Source organism: Cylas formicarius, unplaced genomic scaffold, assembly GCF_029955315.1.
Source record: "Cylas formicarius isolate icCylForm1 unplaced genomic scaffold, icCylForm1.1 PGA_scaffold_6__28_contigs__length_40554024, whole genome shotgun sequence".
NCBI lineage: Eukaryota > Metazoa > Arthropoda > Insecta > Coleoptera > Brentidae > Cylas > Cylas formicarius.
In genome coordinates, this window is record NW_026844347.1 from 3,558,475 (window position 1) to 3,584,259 (window position 25,785).

Below are 25,785 nucleotides of genomic sequence, written 5' to 3' on the forward strand. Positions count from 1 at the left end.
TTAGTTTTAAGGAGACTACGTGCACGAGTATGCCGGAGTATATTTGTTACGATGTAGGTATTTCTATTATATGGCATTTGTATTATATTGCAACTACCCTCTTATTTAAAACCATTCAACTGTAATTTCGCTAAATGCTTATAATGCAAAACCACGCTGTTTCCATTCTTTAAAACTCTGTGAAAAGTAGTAAGACATTTTATTTCAGAAAATTTGGGAGTTGAGGACACAAGTTGTGTAATGTTTTGAATTATACAAAGCAATTTCAAAGAAACATAGATTCCGCATTTCTTAATGTATTTTGTAACACCACTCTATTATTGATTAAGGTTTCTTTTCAATAATAATTATTACGCTAAATTATTCAGATGTATTTTTCATACATGACTGTTTATTTTAACTACGTCAATTTCAATAAGTATTTATCGTATTTTCAACAAATTCTTTTTTTAAAATTGTTATGACTAAGTTAGTTTAGTGAATTTTCGAATTCTAATGACAACTTTATAAAATCACTTAAACGCTTTGTTAACAAAGTGAATTTTAATAGAGATTATAAAAATAAAAATTCAGACTTATGTATTCCAGTGGTTGTGTAGTCATCTGGTAATGAAGTGAAATACCAGCTTGTGAACGTGCTCAATTAATACGGCAGCAAGATGGCGTTCCGTACCACCGGGAAAACGTTATCATTGAAATTTTAAATGAAAATTACAAACTTTGGATAGGACAAAATGGAAAGATCTGGTGGCCACCTCGAAGCCCAGATCTTACCTCACTGGACTTTTTTCATGGACGACAGTAGTTAGGTTTTACTTTAATTGTTACAGTTACGGTTGTTTGTTGCTTTTACTTGTTACTGTTACTTGTTTTAAATTTTTAAACTTCTATCATAATTATACATGTCATTTTACATTGTTGAAGATATAAAAATGATGACGTTTTAATTTCCTAAACCTATAAATCTCTGTATTACCTTATCTACAAAAAAGATTCGACCCATTACAAAATTCTTTAAAATTATTTAAAAATGAAGAAGTATATCCTTTTTAAAAATTCGAACATCGAAATGTCCGCCTACTGTCCTCATCTTCACGCGTTAGTTTCAAGCAAGCATATTGGCCATTCATAATTTAATCTACTATCCCAAGTAGCAGTACAGCAGTTGGACATTTCGATATCTAGTGGTGTCTTGGCCAATTTTCTTGCTCCAGTTAGAGGCAACAGCACAAGGTACATAATCTCCGTTAGAAAATATTGCGCCATTAACTTTGACTTTTTGCTAGGACGCAACAGAAATCTTTCAGTCGTTATCTCCGGCTGAACGGGAATACAATACTCACAACTGATAAACCGAATACAGAATTCTAATGAAACTCTCCAAGAGTTGAAAGCTGATATTGCGCAGGGAGGCAGGGACCACACCTTTTTCTGTTAACATGGTGCTCAGTCGATCGCAAAACAAAGGGATGGAGAGCTAGGCTTGCCTAGCGATTTACGGTTTTTCTGTCCCCCGGGTCAAGAAATTGTAGCTATTTCAACTATCACTGGCAGAATATGAACTAGCTACACGAACAGGTCCGACTAAAACATCCTAAACGACAAGATGAGGGAGCGATACGCAGCGAAAGCTGGGGCCAAATCTGATTGTTTAACACAAAGAGGCAAAATATTATAATATTATATTATAAAAATATAATATATAATTTGTGTTATATAATTAATTCGTAGTAAATAGTAATGTGTAAATAGTTATTATACAGTAGAAAGTAGAAAAAAGAATTATCGAGCATAAAAGAGTGCCTGAATCTATAATCGGTTCATTCATAAATAAATGACATGCTGGTCAAGTAGGCACGGAAACATTATTTGCTATATAGAAAATAAGACCTTTTCCCCTCCCGCCGCCTCAAAAAATAAATTAACTTAATTACTACTTTGTAATCTCGAAAAAATCTGACCTTCTCCCAGAGATTCAATTACAGCATTGAAGACCCACTTAGGAGAGTTTGAAGCTCTTCTAAGTGGATCTTCAATGGTCTAATGGAATGTCTGGGACAATGACAATTTTTTTGGGATTGCAAAATAAATATGACCAATTTTTGCTTATTTCATTATTGGGGGTAGTTTTGTAGCATATCATCCCGACGATTTCAAAGTGTTTGAGCAATACATCATTTTGAACCTTTCCTAAGTGGGTCTTCAATGGTTTAATTGAATATCTGAGACGTCAGATTTTTTTGACAATCAGAAATAAATAAAATGAATTTTTGGGGGTAGTTTAATATCTTTCCAACGGTATTAGGTGGTTGAGCAATACATCATTTTGAGGCTCTCCTAGGTGGCTTTTCGATGGTCTAATTGAATCTCTGGAACAAGGTCAGATTTTTCCGAGATTACAAAATAGTAAATAAATTAATTTATTTGTTGGGGTGACGCGAGGGGAAATTGTTATTTTCTATATATGGATATGGTTTTTGGGAGTTCTCCACTAATATATCCGTGCTTACTTACAAGGCATTAAAGTTAATTAATATTAATAAATATTTGCGGGTCTTAACACTTGACAAACTGCAAACCTTTAAAATTGGGATATTCTCGTCAAAAATATCTAGAGAAAAATATAATCGAATTTCCCAAAAACAATTCGATAGATTCAAATGCTCTGGCTTAATATCTACGAAACTGACTAGAGAAACGATTGGCTTCTAAATCTATTTCGTATTCTTTCGGAACTCCAAACGAAATAAAGCTTTTCAGAATTCCACGTATGGTTTGAATCTTTTATAGGGTTCATGTACGACTGAAACTTTTATGCTTGAGAATCAACTTTGAGTAGTAGCCATTATTTCAGTCAAGAAAAAAAACATTTTTTTTGTTTCCAATGCTTCTCTAACACGAACATTTTAATTGAAAATTGTAGGTGCTAATATGCTCAATGTGTTATTGGTAATAATTGGTAAAATTCGTGAAAAGTGGAAGTTGCGAATGCAGTTTAGTGAAAATATGTGAAACCTGTTTTCAGATATTTAGCACAAATGAAACTAAAAATCGGGGATAGAGAGACAACTTCGATTAAGGAAGAATAGGAACTACCTTGTGTTTCAATACATCCGACTCACGGCTTCACATAAAACTCTCGTCTTTAAGCTGGCTTGTCTCCATCTTATCACGGATTGCCTGCGCCCACCTTGTATTTGGGTTACCGACTGCAACTCGGAAAAATCCGGCTAGTCTCTCTCTTTTTTATCCCTCTTAAACTGCGAGCCATATCGGTAAGGTGTACCCCTACGAGTGTTTGCACTGTAATTCAAGTAGCTAATAAAGTCAGTAAAAGCTAGTGACAATATCGTAGCTTGGATCGAAGCAGTTGCTCGAACAGTAGAAGAATTACCTGAACAAATGGCCAATAGAGAGTTCCGTCTGCTCAATCAATCTAAATGTTGCAGCCTTGATTTCACGAAACTACAAGCACTAATAGGAATGTTGACAAGAGACAGCCATCTCAGAAGGCACCTCCAAACCACATGTAAATTGTGGTTAGAAGATAAGGGAACGGGAAAACGATTAACCGTGTCTAGATGTCCAATTCATTAAGGACGGACGTTCAACTTCCTTACATCATGGATGTAAGGCAATTTAAAAATGGAAAAAAGGAAATGGTTTTGTAGTTTTACTATTTGGTGTTTGAGGCGATTTTAGTTTATTCCGTTCAGTAGGAATACTTGCCATTTGAATAATTTTATCAGGAAATTGTTGAAACACTCCATAAATAATAGATTAATTGCAAACGATTTATAATTATCTCAATTAAATTGCAAAACAAAACCGAAGCCGAGCCAAAACTATTTTATCGCACCTAGTATAAGCCTCGATTGAATTTTAAATGAGGATTAGTTATATTTCCCATAAGTCTAATGCCGCTATTACCAATCAATACCCAAAAATAATGTTTTCCCTTCGTAAAATATGCAAAATTTTAGAGAACGCCATTTGGTCTGGAAAGCAGACCAGTATCAGCCGCGACGCGACGGACGGTGACATACCACTAACAGCAATTATCTGATTCATAGAGCGTAAGTAACTTGTAGCTTAGAGGAAACGAATACCATTATTTATTTATGGTAAATACAAATCCAGCCTCGCACAAACTTCAATGATTGAATATGCAAAATAGGCGTAGATTACTTTCTATGGTACTTTTTCACAATATTATTTTTAATAAAAGTCTACAAATAAAATAACATATAGTTCAGATGTTCTTACCCCTTAGATTTAGTGCCTCTATTACCTCTCTATCGCCGCATAAGACGTCTCTTTTTCAAAGAAGCTTTTTCTACCTATAAACTTTATAATACCGTTCCTCTTTCTTTAAAAGGCTTATAGCCATTAATTCAAAAAAATAAAACAAGAAATGTTTCGCCAACAGGAAAATGTTTTTCAAGTTTCAAACATATTTTTAACTTTATATATACACGTGTATGTGAAATAGTTGTTATTTATGTAAAGCGGTTGAACATTGAATAATTTTGCTGTCATCTTTTTTTTCGCAATTTATGTAGATTTATGGTATTTATGGTATTGTTAATTGAATATTGCTGAAGAAATGTATTATTAGTAATATTATTAATTTTAGAATCTTCCGCTTCCTACTATAAAGTAGCCAATTAGGCACCGATCAAGCGTGTACAAAATTTCACTTTAAGACGTTAGATTCGTTAGCTCGGATCAGATCGTATGTTTTAGGAAGATTGCCGTCACTGGTGGTATTTTGACGTTTGTCAGTCCTTATGACACTCTGTGACTGAATTCTCGTCGTTTTGCAAAATTGTACCTAAATCCTAATAATCGCAGAAAAAGCATGATGGCAACACGTTGACAAACATTTTCAGTGACTCGTTTATCAAACACACACTTCGCTAGTGTCAAATCAAACTCATTACTAAAGTGGGCTTTATCATACTTGTCGTGTATACTATAAAAGATCTGAAGAGCATTTTCGGGAGAACATAAAACAACTTTCATTATTATTTTTGGAATAATATTCAGTAATTCGAATATTAATTCCTTATTTTTAGAGACTAACGATTTAACAGACGTTAACTGTTAGTTGAAGTTACTGAATGCCTAAAATTTCAATCATATTTAAAGCTTAAACTCCAAACAACTGCGGATTTGCGTAAAAAAATTATTACAAAATTAGCCAAAGGAATGTCGCAAAAAATATTTTGATATTCTTAAGATGTTCGCCAGGGGGAGTAACAGATATCTTAAATTTTTAAAGTGACTGAAATGCACTTAGTTAATGTGTCAAAGGAATATGCATTTTAAAATATTAGAAACGAAAGTGTCAAACGAAGCTTACAACAACAAATAAGGCACACCTAAAGAAATATATTTCATATTTATAATAAAAATTTTGAAAACTCCTAGTATACATATTTCATAATACAGAAACATTACAAAAATACGGTTTTATTTGTATTTCTTAATAATGTAAAATATAATTAGAAAATAAACACAGTTTATTACAAAAAAAATAGCTAAGCTCATATTTCTCGTTCATATTTTGGTTTCTGGAAGGTCCTCCTAATATCTATAACAAAAACTCTAGTAAAATGGTTCTTTCTTCAAAATGTATTAAAACCATTCACCTACTGATAGCGCTAGGGTATTTGCCACCCTTACCTTACATATCTTTAATCGATCCTTCTTTTGCAATGGAAAGGCATTTTTCGTTGAAACAAAAAAACTCTTATATTACCAAATGAAAGATGCTGCCATTTATTTTAGGTGCGACATAAAAACTTCAATTATATGGCTGCCACTCCTCAAATATTGGTAATACATTAACGAACCCCCGGAATTCTACACCGCATTCAAGTTAAATAATGTTAAATAATGAATCGCAAATTGAGATTTTAAGCTCAAATTTTTATTTATCGAATTTATGGTTGATAAATAAGAATAAAATCATTCCAAATGAATCCTATAGAAACAAAAAGTTAAAAGTTAAACCCAAAAATGTCCGCTTATATAACTGAAGTCATTAAAACTCAGTGTGAATTAATACCAAAGAGCGGTTGTAGAGAATGCGTTAATCATAAACTTGACGTGGAAAAAATTATTAAAAAAAACTTGTGACAAGGTAAAAAAAATATGTATATCCTTGGATAATGACTAATTTTATTTAATATGCGTTTATTATTTATATAATTACAATTATACATTAAGCAATACAACATTATGTATTTATTTTTCAATTTCCTTACTACTACCTAGAACCGGTTTGATTTATTGGCCTAAAAATGCTTACGAGCAGAAAAAACCATAATAGCATTATTACAGTCATGACCATTTATCGTATTTTGGACCAGAACTAATATGATGTTATAAACTATTAAAACGTTTATAATATTCAACCAATTTGGAATGACATTATATTCAAGTACCATGACTATAGAGGTTTAAAATTAAGGTTGAGCTCAAGAAACTCAAAACATTACTTTTGTATTACTCCAGTCGGCCTTACAGATTAAGTAAAGTGATCTTAACTTCGGGAATTCAAATATTTCCTATTTTAATTATTTTAAATGCATGCTCTGAAGGAAGGACAGATTGGGCTATTCAGGTAAGCACTCCGGCTAATTAAGGTTGCTTAAACTTTAAGGTAAGCTCCGCCAAAGAAGATTTTCATGGAAAATACAAGCATCCCATTATTAATTATTTAATTAATTATTCATTCGCATGCGGAATAGAATAAACTTAACACAGTGTGCCTTTGCCAGAAATACCTCCAATATGCTCAACGGCTACAGAATAGTGAAATGAAAAACAGCGAAGCGTACAGAAACACAAAATTTCGTGACCCGAATTTGCCCTTTGTTTCTTCACTCGAACTTATGTGGCAAACTTTAACTCACGATTGTATATATGCCGGCAGGGGCGTATCAGAAAATTGTTTTCAGATGGAAAGTGTTGGAAGAAAAGCATTTTAGCATATATTATCTTTTGTCTACCCAGTTTTGCGTTAGGATTCCTATCGCTCTATTTGAAATTTTTCTGCCAAATTTATGTTTACAGTTCTAGTGTTGTGCTCGTGTTGTAATTATTGTTGTAATCTAAAATTTTTTTTTCTTCATCATTCCCTACAAATGTCGTTAACACTCAGTTTTAATTTTTTTAATTAGCCAGTAGACATTTCATATTAACATACTTGCCTATGATTCTAATTCTATCATGCACTGAATAAATCTGTGCTATAAAGGCAAGGCAAAGGATGCAAATCAATCCACAGCGAACTCAGAAATTATATCAGTTAGGCTAGGCAAGACCTGGATAGCATTTGCTCAGTTCGTGGAAATCAATTGAAGGTTCAGATAAGAAGCGTTGAGAATCGATCATCAACTCGCAGAAACTTTAGATGTCCACTCTTGGAGAGTAGAATCTTGAAGAGTGAACGTTTCTTGCCAGCGTCGTATATTAGATCAGTAAAATCTGTTGGAGGTCTCATTCATATCGTTCATAGAGCGTAATTGTTAATTGCAAATTAACGTCGCTTAATTAAACCACTTTCCCTTTTTACAAACCACTGCCATGGCTTAATCGGTTGCAAATTTGTTTCCTTAGTATTCCTCCAAAACCGAATTTTATTCTACCTCGATTCAATCTATACCAACTGGAAGCAACGACCCAACAATCGTAGAAATAGCAATTTGGTTATGCCGGAAAATTAGCCAGCATCAACCAATTTACCTTCAACATCGTGAAAAAACGAGGTTACTCGTTCTTCAGCAACATGCCCCGTACATAAAAATATTCTATTCGACTGTCACTCTTCAAAATAATACAACAGAATGACAAATTGCGGTGGCAGACGCAAGTCGGAAGCGAAGCTGTAAAATGTCGATCATGCACAATACGGGTTTACGTGCGATGCATTGTCCACCCTACCCCCCGCTTTTTGTGGCAAACGGCCAAACGACAGCCCCGTGTATCGGCCATATTTTAGATTTTGTTCGTAAAAACGGAATCGATTAATTAGGGCCGTTATGCTGAATAAATCTTTTTTCCGGGATATCATAACATCGAAGGTATATGGGCACATTTAAGCTGCCTGTAGGGATAAGCGTCAGCTCGACCGATTTAAAAGGGGCATATGAATTAAATGGGTCGTTGCGCAGTCGGCAGCCATTAGTTTGGGACTCGCTAACAATACATAACAACGGTTAATAAGTTCCGTAAACTTTAAAAACCCGATTTTCAGTGGTAAACTTAAACATAAAATGCATTTTTGTGTATTATAAAAGGGAACGCGGACAGAGAATAAAACGTTGAAGTTTTTCAATCCAATTGTTGTGGCACTTATACCGGATGATCCGTTTATTATGGGCTCATACTTCTCAGAACCTGCAAAAAGTATAAAAAATAAAAAATATTCCAAACAACTTTTCTCAGCTTTATAATATTTTGTTTTAGATATTCCAAAAATAAACGGACCACCCTAAACACGTTAGGGTTGAGAAAAGAAGAATCTCTTGGTTTAAGAAGTGTTTCACTTTTTAAAAAGGTTAGTTGCACATTGAAAGAACGACTTCCCACCGCAAAATATTTTGTATCTGTGCGGCCGAAATATATGATATACTCGAACACAATTCTTCTCTTAACATAAACGGAGGAAATAATAAGATTCTATTCAGAATGTTTTGCAGATAAATAGGATTGCTTTAGAAGAACATAGTAAAATGATATATCAAAATATCCTTGCTCCATATGGGATCAGATAAAATGTTGCCAAAGTACTTGGTATAACGTTTGAAATCGCAACATTGAAAGGAAAAGAATAGTTGCAATTAATACTTCACAAGGATATGGATTCTAAGTCGCATTAAGATTAGTACGTACATGATCTGCTGCGCTCAACAATCCTGTTTTTAATCGATTGTTTAGTCAGATATCAGACAACGAGGAATTCTGAAGGACAACTCGACTACACAGGTCGATCCGGCAGTTAAATAGATGGATTCTTTATTCGACGATGTTAACATACAATGAATATTTACAGCACGTTCAAGTATAAAAAAAAATTTTAACGATTAGATGAAATCTAAAATAAATAGGTATAAATAAGAATTGCATAACATATAAAAACAAACATGCATAAAATTTTAAAAAAATGAAGGATATCGACCACAATCAAATAGTGGTCACTCTTAAGAATCAGAAAATATCACATAATATCTAAGATCTAGCTTGCGGGAAGCGTCTCTTTTCCACGTCAGTTTGGTTTCCCACGGATCTGAGCCACTTCGGACATTTCCGGGATTTTACCGTACTGGTTTGGGAGCAATTGGATGTTTTCGGAGATATTTCCCATGCTTTGAATTTTGACGTTTGTCAATTCTGACTGTATGTCAGTGAATGAATTCTTGTTGTTTTGCGAAAATGTGCCCAAAAACTAACAGTCCTAGAAATAGTATAGTATGCAACACGTTCGGTAAACTTTTTAACTCACTCGTTTATTAAACACGGCTCCGAGCCACTTCGGATATTTCCGGGATTTTACGGCACGGGTTTGGCAACCATTGGATGTTTTCGGAGATATTTCCCACACCTTTCGCTCCGCTCGTGTCAAATAACCTCGCGTGCGGTAACCTCAAATGTCGTTTACCGCACGTGTTGCATAATATACTATTATCACTTGTTTGTATTCCTCGGAGACAAGCTGACTACCTAGGATTGACGGCGGAAGCCCGTAGACAAGAGTCCTGGGATAAGCCGTCAGCTAGATTATACCAGTGAGTAGGGTACCCAGTCTACGGTTGTAACAATTTTCACATATTAGCCCTTAACACAGGCGCTATGGCGTTAAACTACGATTAAACAATTTTAGATGAATGCCTTGTCATTTACCTTGAAACCAAAATCAACACAGGGTGCATACGTAAAATAGTTTTACTGTAATTAATCATTTTGTAGTAGGACTGTTACAATTGACCCCATGCCAGGGGCGGTTGTAACAATTTGAATATTTGAGCCAGTTTTAATACTCAAACAATCACCATATTGCAACTTTGAGCTGAGAATGTTCTTAGAGCTAACCTTGAATTATTAATATTTAACAAAAGTAATATATTACTTATAAAAATAATCTTTAAACCTTCTTTAAGCATCAAAAATAAAGAATCTGGGTCTCGCTCAATTTAACATTGAAAGTATTATTGTTTGATCCGCAAACTTAATCAAGCTCATTGCTTAGAGCTTTTTTAGTAATAAACATAGACAAACCCCAGAAATAAACACAATATTTTCCTATGATTTTAATCTAAATCCATAATCTAAACCAACCAACAATACTTGTAAAGAGAAAAATCTGAATTCAAAACTAAAATCATCAAAAATATGTTTTTTTTTTATCTTAATCATACTCACTGCAGTTGTGGCATATGTAATATCTATTCCCATCCGTACAAGCTTCATGAGACCATAATGTACATCCTCCTTGACATCCAGCTGTCTCGAGATCGACTGGATGAACATGGTAGTGTAATGGCCTTCTTTTTCTTCCCTTTATCTTTACCTTTCTCCTTTTCTATCCTATCTATTCTTTCCATTGAATGCTTCAAATACTCTTTTCTTTGTTTGTGTTTTTCAAACGTTTCTGTCTTTTTTCGTGTTCTTTTCTTATTGCTTCCTTTTCAGGAGTATCGGTGTAGATCGCAGATTTTTTTGTTTTTCTTTTGTTCCTAATTTCCTAGGAGAAGCTTTTGGGAAAGGCCGTAATGCTTCAAACGAGAATATAGATTGTCTACTTCTGGACCGAATTCCGTACAAAAAGCAGCAGCAGGAGAAGAGACGCTTGGTTCCAGATTTGGTGTCATAACTTGTAAGTCTTGATTGATTTCTGTAGAAGAAGGTCTAGGCGGGATTCCAGCTGCTTGCATCGCAACGCACTCTATATGTCCCATATGTATATGGGACTAATGATTGTCTAATACAAGTAAGACATTATGTGACTGAGAAGCATTCATCTGTTTTTTGAAAAGTTTGAGAAACACAATAAACCGCTCATGCACCTGTACCGATTGAACTTACTGGCCCATCTCTGATGAACTGCTCATGGTATCTAATCCGAGCAAATACAAACATCGTTAGAATTGTGTTGCCCATAGCATTAGCTGCAAGTGCTAGTTTGACTAAAGTGCCTCGCTGAGCAGAGGTAAGTGCACCCACCTGTCTTTAGCCACGTCTTGCTACAACTCTGTCTGGCTTCTGTACTGTAGTAACTCCAGTTTCGTCAACATTATAAATGTTCTGCGGTTTGACGTGGTCCCTATCCATAATGATTTGAAGGTTGTCGTAAAACGCATTAATATTAGTTAGATTGAAACCAGTCGCTCTAGATAGACTTGTAGCTTGTGCAGCACGCACTGATAGTTCTCGGTTTCTTTTCATAAATGAACGGAATCACTACTCTCCAACCACTTCATTTTCAATCCATGTGGGCGGAGTCTTCAAATTATATTTGATGATAAGTTCATATGCAAATTCTGTGACTTCTTTTATCGAGAGACCAAAATATATGTCAGCACAACGAATCAGGTATTTCAACAATTCACGCTCTTGATCATTGGTGAAAACTCTATTGTGAGCTACGTACTCTTCTACCCTGCTAGGGTCCTCTTCGTTCAAAGCTTGCCTCTTTCGCTTTTATTTCAACAGAGAGACATGGTTTATGCCATATATTCAGCAGCTAGCCTCAAAGAAGCTCCTTTTTTGACTTCTTCATAAGCGTTTTTGTAGAAGGCACCTGCAAAGCAAAAATATGATAATACTAATGTTGCAACCGTCCCAAGAAAATTGTTACAACCGTACTCACAATCTGATTCTAGAAAAAAGTGGTTACAAACTACTTACTTTATGTCTATACTTACTTTTGGTCGTCAAAACAGAATAGCCCCTTCTGTAAGCGTGATGAGCGCGCGGAGTGCGTCGCAACACTGTTCCCGTTCCGCGATTAGTTTTTTAAATATGTAAGATGTTTCAACCGTACCCCGTTACAACCGTACCCAGTCTACCCTACCCGCAGAACCGAGGTTGCTCCAATAAACGGAATTTCTGGTCTGGTGATTAGTAGGCGCTTGTTCAGCAGCAATATTGCAGTTACAAGTTACAGTTATAAATAAATTCGAAACATCGTGGAGTTATAATTGGAGTTTAGTTTCTTTTTTATTGCATTTTTAACTGCCAAATTGATTACAACCAGAATAGGCTTCCCATTACAAAGATAGTACTGCCACTATTTTTAAAGTCTTCAGAATGTCGCAACAAAGTTGTTTTCAGGGAAAGTATAAATCATAATTAGAACCTTATTCCAGGGTAAAAATTGCGTATTAATTTTTGGTACCCACATATATTAAAACGTTTCCGATTCATGAGTGTCAATGAGTGTACAAACATAATTTATTAATTAAATTCAATCTAATATACAGGGTGCGGCAGCATAACTTCCTTTTTTCAAAACTCAATAAAAACTATTGTGTGCATCGGAAAATCTTTATTTATTTTTTATAATGTAGGTACATGTCTAAAGTTTTTATTTACATTGTTTTGAAGATCAAATCTGTTAGGTGACGTCCCTCATTCTCCATACATTGCGTAAACCGATATCTGGCGTTTGTCATGACTCTTGTTAGCATAGCTGGTGTTATGTTGGCAATTTCTTCTTCGATGTTGGTCTTCAAATCTTGTAGGGTTCTTGGACGGTTCACATAAACCAGGGATTTCAAAAAACCCCATAGAAAAAAATCACAAGGGGACAGATCGGGAGAGCGTGCCGGCCATTCCAAATCGCCTCTAATTGAGATAAGGCGCTCTGGAAAGTGTTCCCTCAAAACAGCCATCGATGCTCTTGAAGTGTGTGCTGTTGCACCGTCTTGTTGGAACCAAGTGTCCCCCAAATCCAACTCTTCTAGCCGTGGGAAAAAAAAATTCTGTAGCATGTTTACATACCGGTCCGAATTCACTGTCACTGTAACCTCATTTTCCTCAAAAAACCAGGAACCAATAATTCCAGCTGAGGAAATTGCACACCACACTGTGACTTTGGGTGAATGCAAAGGCCTTTGATGCAATTGTCGAGGGTTGGTGTCAGCCCAGTAGCGCATGTTTTGTTTGTTAACCGACCCACATAAATGAAAATGGGCTTCATCGCTAAAAAAAACAATAGCACCCTCGGGAACGACATCAAGAAGAAGCTCACACGCGTTCATCCGAGAATTGAAGTCACGTTCTGTAAGTTCCTGCACTATCGCCATCTTATAGGGATGAAAATGAAGATCATCACGAAGAATTCTTCTCACAGAACGATCGGATAGTCCAAGGGCAGATGCGTGTTTGCGCGCAGAACGCCGTGGTGATCGCAACATTGAAGCTCTCACTGCTTCAATGTTCTCAGGTGATCTAACGGGCCGAGGGACTCCAGTTCTTCGTTTTGTCGCACTTGCAGTTTGTCTGAATGTAGTGACCCATGTAACAATTGATTTGCGGTCTGGGACGGGAGCCAACGGGGCTAAATTAAAGCGATTCCGAAATGCACGCTGTGTTGCAACAACCGAACAACCGCTTGAAAAGTAGGCCTCAACGGCAAAGGCACGCTCCTCACTATTCCAACGCATGATGGCGCCTGAACCGTGTCGGGACAAAACTTTACAGTACCCCCTCTTGAACGAGACCACTAGCGCCCCACTGTGACATCAACTAACTGAATGGCGCGCATTTAAAAAAAGGAAGTTATGCTGCCGCACCCTGTATAATATAGTAAACATGAAATTAGAATAGTATATTATGCAACAAGAGCGGTAAACGGCATTTGACTCACGAGCGGAGAGCAGCGGAGCCAGTGTTTAATAAACGAGCGAGTCAAAAAGTTTACCGAACTTGTTGCATGCTATACTTTTTCTGCGACCGTTAGTTTTTGGGTACATTTTCGCAAAACGATACGAATACATTCACTGACATGACTGTCAGAATTGACAAACGTCAAAACTCAAAGCGTGGGAAATATCTCCGAAAACATCCGATTGCTTCCAAATCCGTGCGGTAAAATCCCGGAAATGTCCGAAGTGGCTCGGATTCATGGGAAATGAAACTGACGTGGTACGCTGACGCTTCTCGCGCGCCAGATCAGTGGTAATTAGGTATTTTACAGACCGCTCACATTTTTTCTTCACTGTTGCGTTGTCTACACCAAATCACATTTTGAACAAATAAAATTACACATAGTATAAAACAAAGCACCAGAAGAGAAAAGTAAGGAGGGTGATCGATCGGCCGAGCTGAGCCAAGCGCGGACGAAGAGTGGCCCTTTTTACATTAATGTTCTATGATATGTCTAAGAATTGCTTACAGAATCCGCGCTCACTCATCCGTTAATTTATGAAAGTAACACGTTTAAGCGAGATGGGTTTATCGTCCGTTTTCTTTTAAAATTGCTCTCGAAAATTTCCGGGACAGTTGTTGTCGGGCGTTATATAACCGAAAAAGTTACAAGCGGCCTAAAGCTTTCGCACCCAGATTGATTGTTAAATTCCGTATAGGCGCCAGATGTGCCAGGAGTTTTAAACTTTTCAGACATTCGAAATGAAACGTTGAATATTTGAATTTGCAGCGTCGGTTGAAAATATTTGGTTCTTGGACACATGTAACTATGCATGAGCAGACCAAAATTAAGCGCTTAATAATAATTAAAATTTGATGACGATTTTATTATAATAATATCTTTACATTACTCTACAATTTTTATTATTTTTAAAAACGTGATCGTTCTCTTTGATTGGCGGAATTTGATTTGACACCTAAGTTAGATGAATAGACGTACCAAATTTTAAATTTCTTATAAACACGGAGAAGTTGTGAAAATAAAAAATACAAAAAACTAAGATTTTCATTAGACGTACTTTGTTAATGTAGAATATACAGCAGTTACCAACTGCAATAAATTTAACATAGTTTTACAGACAATATGCAAACTGAAAATTACTAAATAGGAACACTTGCTTTTGATTACCTACTGCATCTAATGACTAGCTGACTTTGATTTGCCTTTCTAATCTTTTGATATTTATATATTTCCTTTCTTTGCCTTAGCACGACTTTCAGTAGACGTGCGACAAACAAATTTTAGTTGTTAGAATATTATTACGATTTGAAGAAATTTCGTTTTTCCTATTTCCATTCAGCGGGGCGCCCCTGTCCTTCAGGTGTCACTTTAAGAAATCAGCTTCATAATTTGCGGTCACGAATTACTGTTCCGGTTCTTTAGGTTCGACTTTTGGAGCGATCGGATATTTTTGGTAAATTTTAACGACGGATGGTATTTTGACGGTCACGTCACACACCACTAAGTGCATGTATAAGTACAACAAATCAATGGTCATGAAAAAATTTGGTATGCAACACGTTGAAATACTCCTTCAGGCACTCGTTTATTAAGCACTTCGCTGCTGCCAAAATGTAAAAATCTCGAAATCTGGTAAGTATGGTAAAGTAAGTAAGAAAATTCATGGTTATTTGAAAATCAACTGTAAATTTAAAATAATTTTAATGCTAAAATTTAAGTGCTAATTTTTGATTGCCTTTGTATCATTTCCTGAGCCATGAACTGCCACCTAACTCGCCATCGTCCGGATAGGCGAGTTCTTATTGTTGTTCCTTCCAATGCGTCCTCTTGGCATGTCCATACTACTCTCTTCTTTTTTGTCTACCCCACCTGCCTATATTTTGAATATATTGTTCAATGATATCCGAGTCCCATACACGGTCTCTTTGATACGACTACACGCAGCATTTTTTTGGTTCTGTTGGTGGACCTAATGCATGTTTTACAAATTTCAATCTTCCTATCCGTTCGCATATATGACTTTTTTAGACAAATTATTCTAGATTTCTTAATTCTTTTGCTAGGTCCTTGTTGCAGGACACAACTATGCCGAGCTATTTAAAATGCATTACGCGCTGCATTTGCGTATACTTTTCCGCACCTGGGAGGTTCTTTAGCAGTGGTCATCGTGTTTTAAATATATACGCAACTACCTTTGCAGGTTGTTCTGCGTTTCCGCGAATTTATTGTATTTAAGCATGTCAGTTTTTTTTCTACTCCCGTCTGTAAAATACCTAATTACACACTGATCTACCGTGCGGGAAGCGTCACTTTACCATGTCAGTTTTATTTCCAACGCATCCGAGCCACTTCGTACATTTCCGGGATTTTACCGCACGGGTTTGAGAGCAATCGGATGATTTCGGAGATATTTCCCACGCCTTGAATTTGACGTTTGGCAATTCTGACGGTCATGTCAGTGAATGTATTCGTATTGTTTGGCGAAAATGAACCCAAGCGAAGATAAAATCGTACTTGCAAATGTCGGAATTATGAAAAAATATTTATTATGTAATGCAACAATATAAAGGTTTTCGTTTTAAAATATCAACGTTAGGTCTTTTGAGAGATTTATGAGATAATAATAGAAGCTAATTTCATTTCATACAGCGCTTTATCGCATACAAATCAATTTCCTGTAACCCTGTGCAATAAGTTATTGAGAAATGTAATTTTGCAGTAAATCTACTTTTTTAAATTTAACGGGAAATTTAACAGTTAATATGTATCATTAAAACTTATTAATTATGTACCAATGTACCAAACCTGATCCCATTATTTTGAGCGGATATACTACATTTAAATTCATATCATCGCCATGCGTTCGAAAGGGTGTGTATCTTGGCAAATTTACTTATTTTCAATTTTTCCCCATGTAAGACATCCATTTCAAAAGTTTTCCCAATTTTCCCAATTAAAAAAACCTACAGCCACAAAAATCTTAAGGTTACTTCTACACAAGCAGTTGTTTCAAAACTTTAATAAGGCTCTGCTGTAAAATTGGCAATTTTGATGCCTTTGTTCCCGCAGACGATATGAAAAGTTAACGATGTATAAATGTTAAAAAATCTCCGATGTCGTTTGCATTTTATTTGTCCTCATCCATGATCCAGAAAGTAACGATTATACGATTTATAAGGAAAAAGCTTTAAGCTGTACTATCGTCAATTAATTTTAAACCTTTCTCTATAATCTTGGCGGATAGATCCGGGCTAGAGGTTCCGAGCAGACACATTATATTTTTAATGCGGACAATTAATAACAATTTCAACACTACTCCCCGGGATCGTTAATTATTCCAGCTCAGTACGTAAACTAATGGTTGTGACAGACAATTATAGGAGAAAACAGAATGATTAATTCTCAGCGGTTTCCTTTTAAATAGCGGCGCTCAAAAAAGCGCCGATTTGATATTCCAATTTAAACTACTTGAAAGTTATTCATCAATCTCGTCCCTAATTTGATCAAATGAAAGAAGTTTGAATATTAGACAAACTTTTCATGCTTTTTTTTGTTTGGTTTCGGTTAGTCCATCTCGAAAAATGAATAAAAATGTAATTTTACTGTCTGTGATTAAGTCAAATTATATTTTTTTCTACTTTAAAAGAACAATGTAAATCGGTGCTTACGAAAGTTTTAAACCATGGCTATAGCGAGACAATTATTATTTACAAAAAAATCTGCAAAAAGTGCTAAGCGTCTTGGTGAATATTTAGAGTGGAATTTGCTATATTATACAGCTAGTAAAAATGGAATAGCATTTAGGCATGGACATAATAATATTGAATTTTGATACAGGACGAGAAAGTCCATATGTGCTCTTTTGGGACAAACTTATCGGATTCGAATTTGTTTAGTCCAAAACTTGACTTTAGAAAATTAATATTTGAGGTTTCGATATCGACACATACCTAATCTTAATTTTCAAAGTCTGTCTGTACCCATCCTTTTTAATACCAACATTTAAACTAAATCAAATATAGTCTTATAAAATTTAAATCTGATCTAGAAAATCCGCGGGTAACATATAATCCATAATTTTTCAGACAGTTTATATGTGAATTCCGGCTCTGTTTTAATTAATTGTAGAAATTTTGGAAAGTTTTCTTATTTTGGTGTTCCAACTTATACCTGCGCAATTACTGCATCTTTATATAGTTTCCCTGAAATGTAGAGTAATAAAGTGGCATTTCTAGCCTCACACGCATGTCAAATATTCTTTAAACATTGCCATTTGAATCGGGTTTATGTTTGTAATTAGTACAAGAAATACTTATTTCAAAAGACCAAAAGGCATTGACTCTTTCTGGATTAACAACCTAGGCAGACAGATTCTCCAATGGTCTGCTTAGTTATCGGCTTGTCTTAGAAATTCCGCCTCTTAAAGCTGACTTGTTTTCGGGCTTGTCTCTGATCCTCGATCACTTGTCTCCCGGGTCGATATGTACAGCTTGTGTTTTGTACTGCAAAAAATCACAAGTTGGTTAACTGAACTGAAATGCTAATACAAAACTAACGATATTCATCAAAGCAAAAACCGATGAGGTCACCGGAAGATATCTAGTAGAATGAACAGGATTTAAATGTAGAGGTAATCAATCAATCAATGAAGACACCCGAAGCTGTAATATAGAGCAATTATTGATGAAGCAAAGACCATCAAGCAAAGAAACTCGGTGTACTTGCAACTATAACAAACTTGAAATCCAAAAATCCAAAAACTTAATATATAACACATTCCTAAATAGAATATACAGGAAGATAATTCAGAATCTAATAAAAAAGAAAATAAAGAGAAATTCTGTGTGAAAATTTTAACAATTTTACACAATAACTTGACGTCCCTCTATGCAGATTCCAAACTTTGAGGTTTGCTTTCTATTATGTATTTTCTATAAACAGTTGGAGAAAATGTAAATTTTCGCCGAACATTGCTTAGGGCGTCGAATGCAAAATGGAACAGAAAGGAATACTCTCGATTATTGTTTCACAAATACACCAACTGTATTGATAAAAAATAATGGATTCTCGCGCCGGTTAGTGATTTTGTTTGCAAGAACCTTTTGTGGTGATCCAGTCTCTATTGTAATTTGGATTGATTTAGCTATTGACGCGTTGTGGCATTTACATTTGTTAGCAATGTTTGCACCTCAGTTTGTATCAAAAATGAATCGGGAACCGTTCGTCGTGTTAGCAGACAAAGTAATAAAACCGCTGGATCTATTAAACTGACGATGCCCAAATTTTGTTAACACTAATGATGAAACCAATTATCTTTTGGGGTTTGAATTTATGTAATGTCCTTAATCGGGAATCTTTGGTAGCGTTTATAGACAAAATAGTAAGATCGCTTAATCTTTTTTTCTTCATATCAGGATCTATTAAAATATTGAAACACATCTTTTCATATTTGAACTTATTAAACTCCGGATTACACGGATTATTTTCTGACTTATCGCTGTCATTCTCTCATCCTCTGAAATGGCACGACAAGCCTTAGAACAACAACGAAATCACTTATCGCTTTAGACTTTTGGGAGAATTCGACCCAATATCCAAAAAAAGAAAAGTGTCCGAGACCTACGGACAATACTGAACCGAAATAACTCAGCGTTTTGAAAGCCAAAAGCGATGCTGACTCAAAATTTCAATATCGTTAACTTTCCCCGGTTGGCGGTCAAATAATTTTAATGAACGTCGGTTTGCCCTCGCGTTGCTTTTTTTTTGGGCGGAAATTTTCCGGTTAAGTCAACGCTGCCTCCGGCTTATCGCGGCGGCGGCTACGGAAAATATAGCGGTGTGTTCGGCTGGAAATAGTTCCGGAGCAAACCATAAAACGTACGACTTGACGGGACGCATTTTTTTTTGGTCCGCCTCTGTTTAATTTGATTTAAGGGGCGGGGTGTTATTTTTCGTTTCACAAAGCGAAGGTGGTGACTGGTTGACGACCCGACAGTGGCTGGCTAGAATGAGTGATCCCATGCTCAATGATTGGGAATATTAAAGGTCTCTGATCCCATAAACCAGTTCGTTACAGTAACTTAGACCTAATTAAATAAAGTTTCTTGAAGTTTAAAATATCTCCTACCCTGCGACCCACATAGTATTATACTCAGTTTATCAATCCAATAAATAAAGTGTGAAGTATATGAGCGTGTCAGTAATACCATAGAAAATAATACGGAATATTATATACAAAGTAATTTCACCAGACTTTCCGAAAATTTGGTCGTTCATACAAGCTACGATCTAACGCACTTTCAGCGATGCGATGTTGCCGCTTCTTTGAAAAGATTTGATATTTTAAATACCACACTCAGTATATTATTATATTTTTCGTTCGGCAATCAATTTCCGGTTATTTTTTGATAATACCTTCTCACACCTACATTTCGCGGGCTAGGAGAAATGAATTATTTTTCATATTTTTAGTCCTAAACAGCTCCAATTCAATCATTGCCATATTTAAATTCGTAAAGAGCTCAAATTTAGGTTATAGCATAAGATACGAGGGTCTCTGCAAATGTTGTATGTAGATAAGTTCACTCTGTAATATTGTGTATAACAGAAAATGTGCGATTATATCGAAACTGCCTTTTTTTTTTAATGTTTTAAATTGTTCGATGAAACATTTAGAAAATTTCGCAAGTATTATTCATACTTAAATTGTGTAAAAGTATCCATTGAAGAGGAATGTTTACCCTTAAAGTTCATTGAAAAATATCCTGACCAATGAACAAGAAAAAGTTTGAACGATTACAAAAAATAATGAAGGACTAGATGTTGCACCGGCTCATAGCAGTAAGGTTTTATACAAATATAACAATAAAATGACCACAGGACAGAAACTCTAATAATATACAGGGTGTTCCATTTGAAATATCAAAGTTTATGCTAATTTTTCGAAGAAGAAGAAAATATGTTAGATGGATAGATCATCCTCACTTATGTAAACTAACCAAAACTAACCAAAATTTCAGAACGGTCTTATTTCTAGTTCATTATGGACGTCTAACCCGCCATCCATCGTATAAATATAAAAAAGTCAAATAATACTCAGTCATTTGGATACAAAGAATATAATATAATATATAAGATAAGCATCTAGATAAAAAAAAACATGAAACAATTTGGTACTAGAATTATTACGTTTCCATTAGGTTATAATCATATTTGCTGTTTTGCATAATTCTTATTATGTCCAAGTATCTGTTATAAAATTTAAAAATCTTCTGGATTCCTCCAGCAGAGGTTGTTGATGAATAGAACTTGCTGACGGTTCGAAAATCATCCTGTTTCCTTCTTCAGAGCTTAACTGAAACTGGTTAGCATTCTACTCTGTGCCGTGTCTCCTTATATAGTGTTTAAAAGAGGCGGAGCTAAACGAGGGAGACGAACACTTGCCGATTTCTGGCGTTTATTCGTTGAACATCAATCTGACAGCAGTAGCTGTTACTATTTCCGAGATTGCCATACCCGGGACATATTTAATTTCACCTTAAAATTTTTATTAGAATTATTTAATTATAATGAATGAATTAAAATAAAGTAAAATATAAGATAAAAAGAAGTTGATATTACAAAATCCACTATTGAATAAAACAAATAACGACATAACGACACCGATATGAATCGTTTTGTAGAAAACCAAGCTTACTTTATTTATACAATCCTCTCTTAACAGAAATTCCTGTCTTTCTTGCGCTCGAAGATTAAACTTAATTACCCAAATCGAGTTATTGAAGACGGTTTTCCTTAGTCTTCTCCATAGAAAATCCTTTGAAGCTTATTTAAATAAATCCTTTAAATTTCCGCTTCATCTATTTGCGAGTTGACATTGCTACCCGCCCCTTTCTCTTAAAACATTGCAAAGCACATCATCCTAATCCACTAATTAACCTAAAAAATTGTGCAGCAAAGAAGACAGGAATATATTCACGTTATTGTTAATGTTCTGGTAGAAATAGTATATTATGCAATAAGTCTTATAAACATACGTTGATTATTAACTTCTCAACAAAAATGAAAATAGTGATAAGGAAGAAACAAAAAAATAAAAGGAAACCGAAAAATAATTCATAAAACAAAACAAATTTCAAAAACTATGAGCAAAAAAATACGAAAAAGAGGGAAAGCGAACAAGCAAAAAAAAAACAGTTGCAAAGCATTTTTTAATTGCTTCTACCTACCTGCTGAATATTTTCTTTATTTTAATAATTTAGTGACCAATATGTACAAAGAATAAAAGTTACTTTTAAAAGTTCCTAATACTCGATTACCTAATACATGATTTTAGAATAGGTTTCAGTTTTATTTTAATATTTTAGACTTTAGAAAATATATTTTCAAGGTTTGTTTTGTTAGTTTTTTTATATTTATTCAGAATTTGTAATGGCTATTTACCTAACTGCGAAATGTTGTTCAAAGACACACTTCGTGGTGACAAACACCTGATTTTTTCTAGGACAATAACTATTTGGACTACTGTAATTTTCAAATGAATTATGCAAAATATATTTACAAAACTAGTACGTATAAAAAACGTTTACAAGTATTATTCCTTAGCTAGTTTTCAGTTAAAAAAAAATAACAACGTTTACAAACTATAGGAACAGTTTGTAACCTAAGTTTAATAAATACACAACTGTATAGCTTACCCTTTTTCTAATGCGATTAGTGATTGGGTACATTTTTCAAAAAACAAAACTGAAGTATCAGAGACGCGGGAGCTACACCTGATGCATGCTTTATCAGTACATATTCTAGTGTTTTAGAGCAAATAGTAGCAAAATATGTTTCTTGTAACTTGGACATTCGTCATTAATCGAAAAAAGACGATAGCAATTTCTGATTTTTTGCCATACATTGTAAACATTTTTTCTATATTTATTAATTTTGTTACATTAAAAAAATTGAAACAACAAAATTGAAATACTTAAGACATATTGAAACCAAATTCTCTGCGTCCTTCTTCCAAGCAAATTGCGGAATGGATATTGAGAGATTGGCTTTCGACGTAATGCTAACCAGATTAGGCAAGAGCGTTACTAGTAATTCGTTTTCTGATTGAACCTAATAACAGAATCGGCGACTGATCGTAGGTGCCGAAGTTCTAAGTTGATCGTAATCCGCAACCCTAAAACTTGAGATTATAGATTTTGACGGAGCACAATTCGAAAAGCGGATTTAGCAAAGTAATCTGGTGTTTGATGTGATATAATAATGGAAAATCAAAACGTCAAGGTTTCGTTCAGCTTCTAAACACAATTGATATATTTATCAGTAAAAATATTAATTTTAACTGTCTCGCCTGAGTAGTTTTTTGTCTCTGATTTTTCTTTTTTTTTTAATTTATAATTTTCAGATTTCATAAATTTTCAATTAATGGTCCGAGCGATTTCAGACGTTTCCGCTACTTTCGTCGCGAATTTGGGAGCAATCGGATGGTGCCGGTAGCTTTCAGCATTTGTCAGTTTTGAAAAGCAGAGTATGCAACACGCTATTAAACTTCTTCAGTCACTCATTTATTAAACACTGGCTCCGCTAATGCCAAATGAATCCAGCGACTAAAGTTTTTGTTACTTACTTAAAAATTATTAGTAGCGATTATCCTTTGGTAATGTGCACATTGCATTTTTTCATGAAAGACAATATTTTAGTCAGTTTAAATGTAACGTAATTATTCTATAGGAATAGTTGTGACGGTAGTATACGCATTCGATTCAAAATAGAAAATTATGCTTTTGATTGCGGATTGCAATTGCCATAAACAGAATCGTAATGAGGAGGATGGGAGAAAAATCTTGGCTCGCATGTTAGTCACGTCACGCTGTGAGCGTTTCGAACGAAAATTCAATTTAAACGTGTCTGACAACAATCAAACTACGTGTCCAACGCTGACCCGAGGAAAACGAAAAAAACGTCAATACATATATAAATTGCAAACAATAAATTCTTTTGTTTACCTCGGTGTGGCCAACTTCAGTTGGCCGAGAAGTTCGAACAGCCGACCGCATCACGGAAATCGACCAGTTTACTCCGTATATCTTGGATAAAAGTATTGATTTACCTGGCCAAGAATAAAAACTTGTTTTTGAAGTATTTTCTATGAGTGTGCAGAGGATTAGAATCGCAATCGCTTTTCCGCACTCATATTGTTTCAAAACTTATTTTTTCTACTCCCTACTACTTATACAACGATCTAGGGTTCGGGAAGCGTCAATTTACGCGTCAGTTTCGTTTCCCACGGATACGAGCCACTTCGGACAAGGGATTTTCCAGCTCAGGCTTTAGGACCAATCGGATGTTTTTTGGGTGATTTTACCGTGCTGTTTGAATTTTGATGTTTCACAGATCTGACGGTCATGTCAGGGAATGTATTTGTGTTGTTTTGCGAAAATGTACCCAAAAACTAATACACATGAAAATGTTATGGAAGATATCAGACAATTTAAATACTTCGTGCTATAAGCTACAATTAAAATTTAGTGGACTAGTCGGTAAGTAAAGTGACATTTATAATTTAAGTTTCCCACAGAAATTTTATCCACCGTTTACAGTTTTTATATTAATATCTTGCCAAGACCAATTTACGATTTTCAAATATACGATCTTAAAAGTCTAATCCTATTAAAAGCTCTATCCTTAGATGATTAAATAAATTTTTAAGGTTTATTAAATAAACTACTTAATGATCAATTGTAAAAGATAAATAAACAACATAACGTTTTAAAATTGTGTTTATTCCATTGCTTATATGACATATCCAGACAGCTCTGTCTAATGTACACAGTTAAAAAGAGACATTGCAGAACCGATCGGAACCATAAACGAGTAGCTCTAATGACAACTAGTAATTTTTTTTTGAATGGTACGAAATTTGGTAATCCGATAATCTGTTATTATTTTTAATTTGTTAAATTGTGATTTTTTTGTGATCGTAGAAAAAGCATAGTATTCAACACGTTTGGTAATAGTATATTATGCAACAAGTGCGGTAAACGGTATTTGGCTCACGAGTTTTTAATAGACGAGTGTGTTAAAAAGTTTACCGGACATGTTGCATACTATACTTTTTCTACGACCGTTAGTTTTTCAATTCAAAGCGTGTGGAATATCTCCGAAAACATCCGATTGCTCTCAAATCCGTGCGGTAAAATCCCGGAAATGTCCGAAGTGGCAGCAGTTTCGTGTAATATGTGTAATATTTAAAATTAAGAGAGATATTGATATTTTATTGCTTGTTCTGAATCTAAGAGGACCAAATTAAACCAAACTTGACAATTTAAGAACACATCACTTTTTTCTTTTCGCACGCGGCCCCGCCGTCACATAAAACTTTCACACTCAACACCTCAATAAGTCAGATTGTTCGCAACATAATCAACAAAGCAAAACAACATTAGCAACGCATAACAGAGCAGTTCAGATATAATAAACTAGATGTGCAATGAAACAAAGACATTTTATCTTAAAGTACCACCCTCACGTGGTGTTAATATTAGTTATCCCTTCTAAATAGTAGGTAGTAGTAGATCGATGTAATTATTGCTTTTGGAACCTCAACCTCATAATGATCCCATACAAGCTATATAGTATATATATGGGCAAGCAGCTACTTGCCACATCCGCCACAAGAAGCAGATATTAAAAATATGTTTGGTACAGTGACAATTTTGCGCCCAAATGGATCAACCCTGTACATAACATCGAAAAAGTTTTACATCATCTAGCTAGTTTTACATCAAAGAAATCGTTCCCACACTTTTCAATCCAATCTATAGAATTTCATTTAGCAAGTGATTTTGTAAACACAAAATTGCAATCGGCACGATATTTTATTGGCT

The 25,785-nt window shown here is 34.9% G+C and overlaps 2 protein-coding genes across 3 annotated transcripts in view; one reads left to right on the forward strand and one right to left on the reverse strand.

Moving 5' to 3' along the window:
- Nucleotides 1-25,785, reverse strand: part of LOC132704049 (uncharacterized) — a 151,754-nt gene that overhangs the window by 84,677 nt on the left and 41,292 nt on the right. The window lies entirely within an intron of this gene.
- Nucleotides 24,072-25,785, forward strand: part of LOC132704046 (uncharacterized) — a 66,309-nt gene continuing 64,595 nt past the window's right edge. For both annotated transcript variants that reach the window (XM_060673685.1, XM_060673686.1), the window contains exon 1: nt 24,072-24,438. The gene's annotated coding sequence lies outside the window, so the exon portion shown is untranslated. The remainder of the gene's footprint in view (nt 24,439-25,785) is intronic.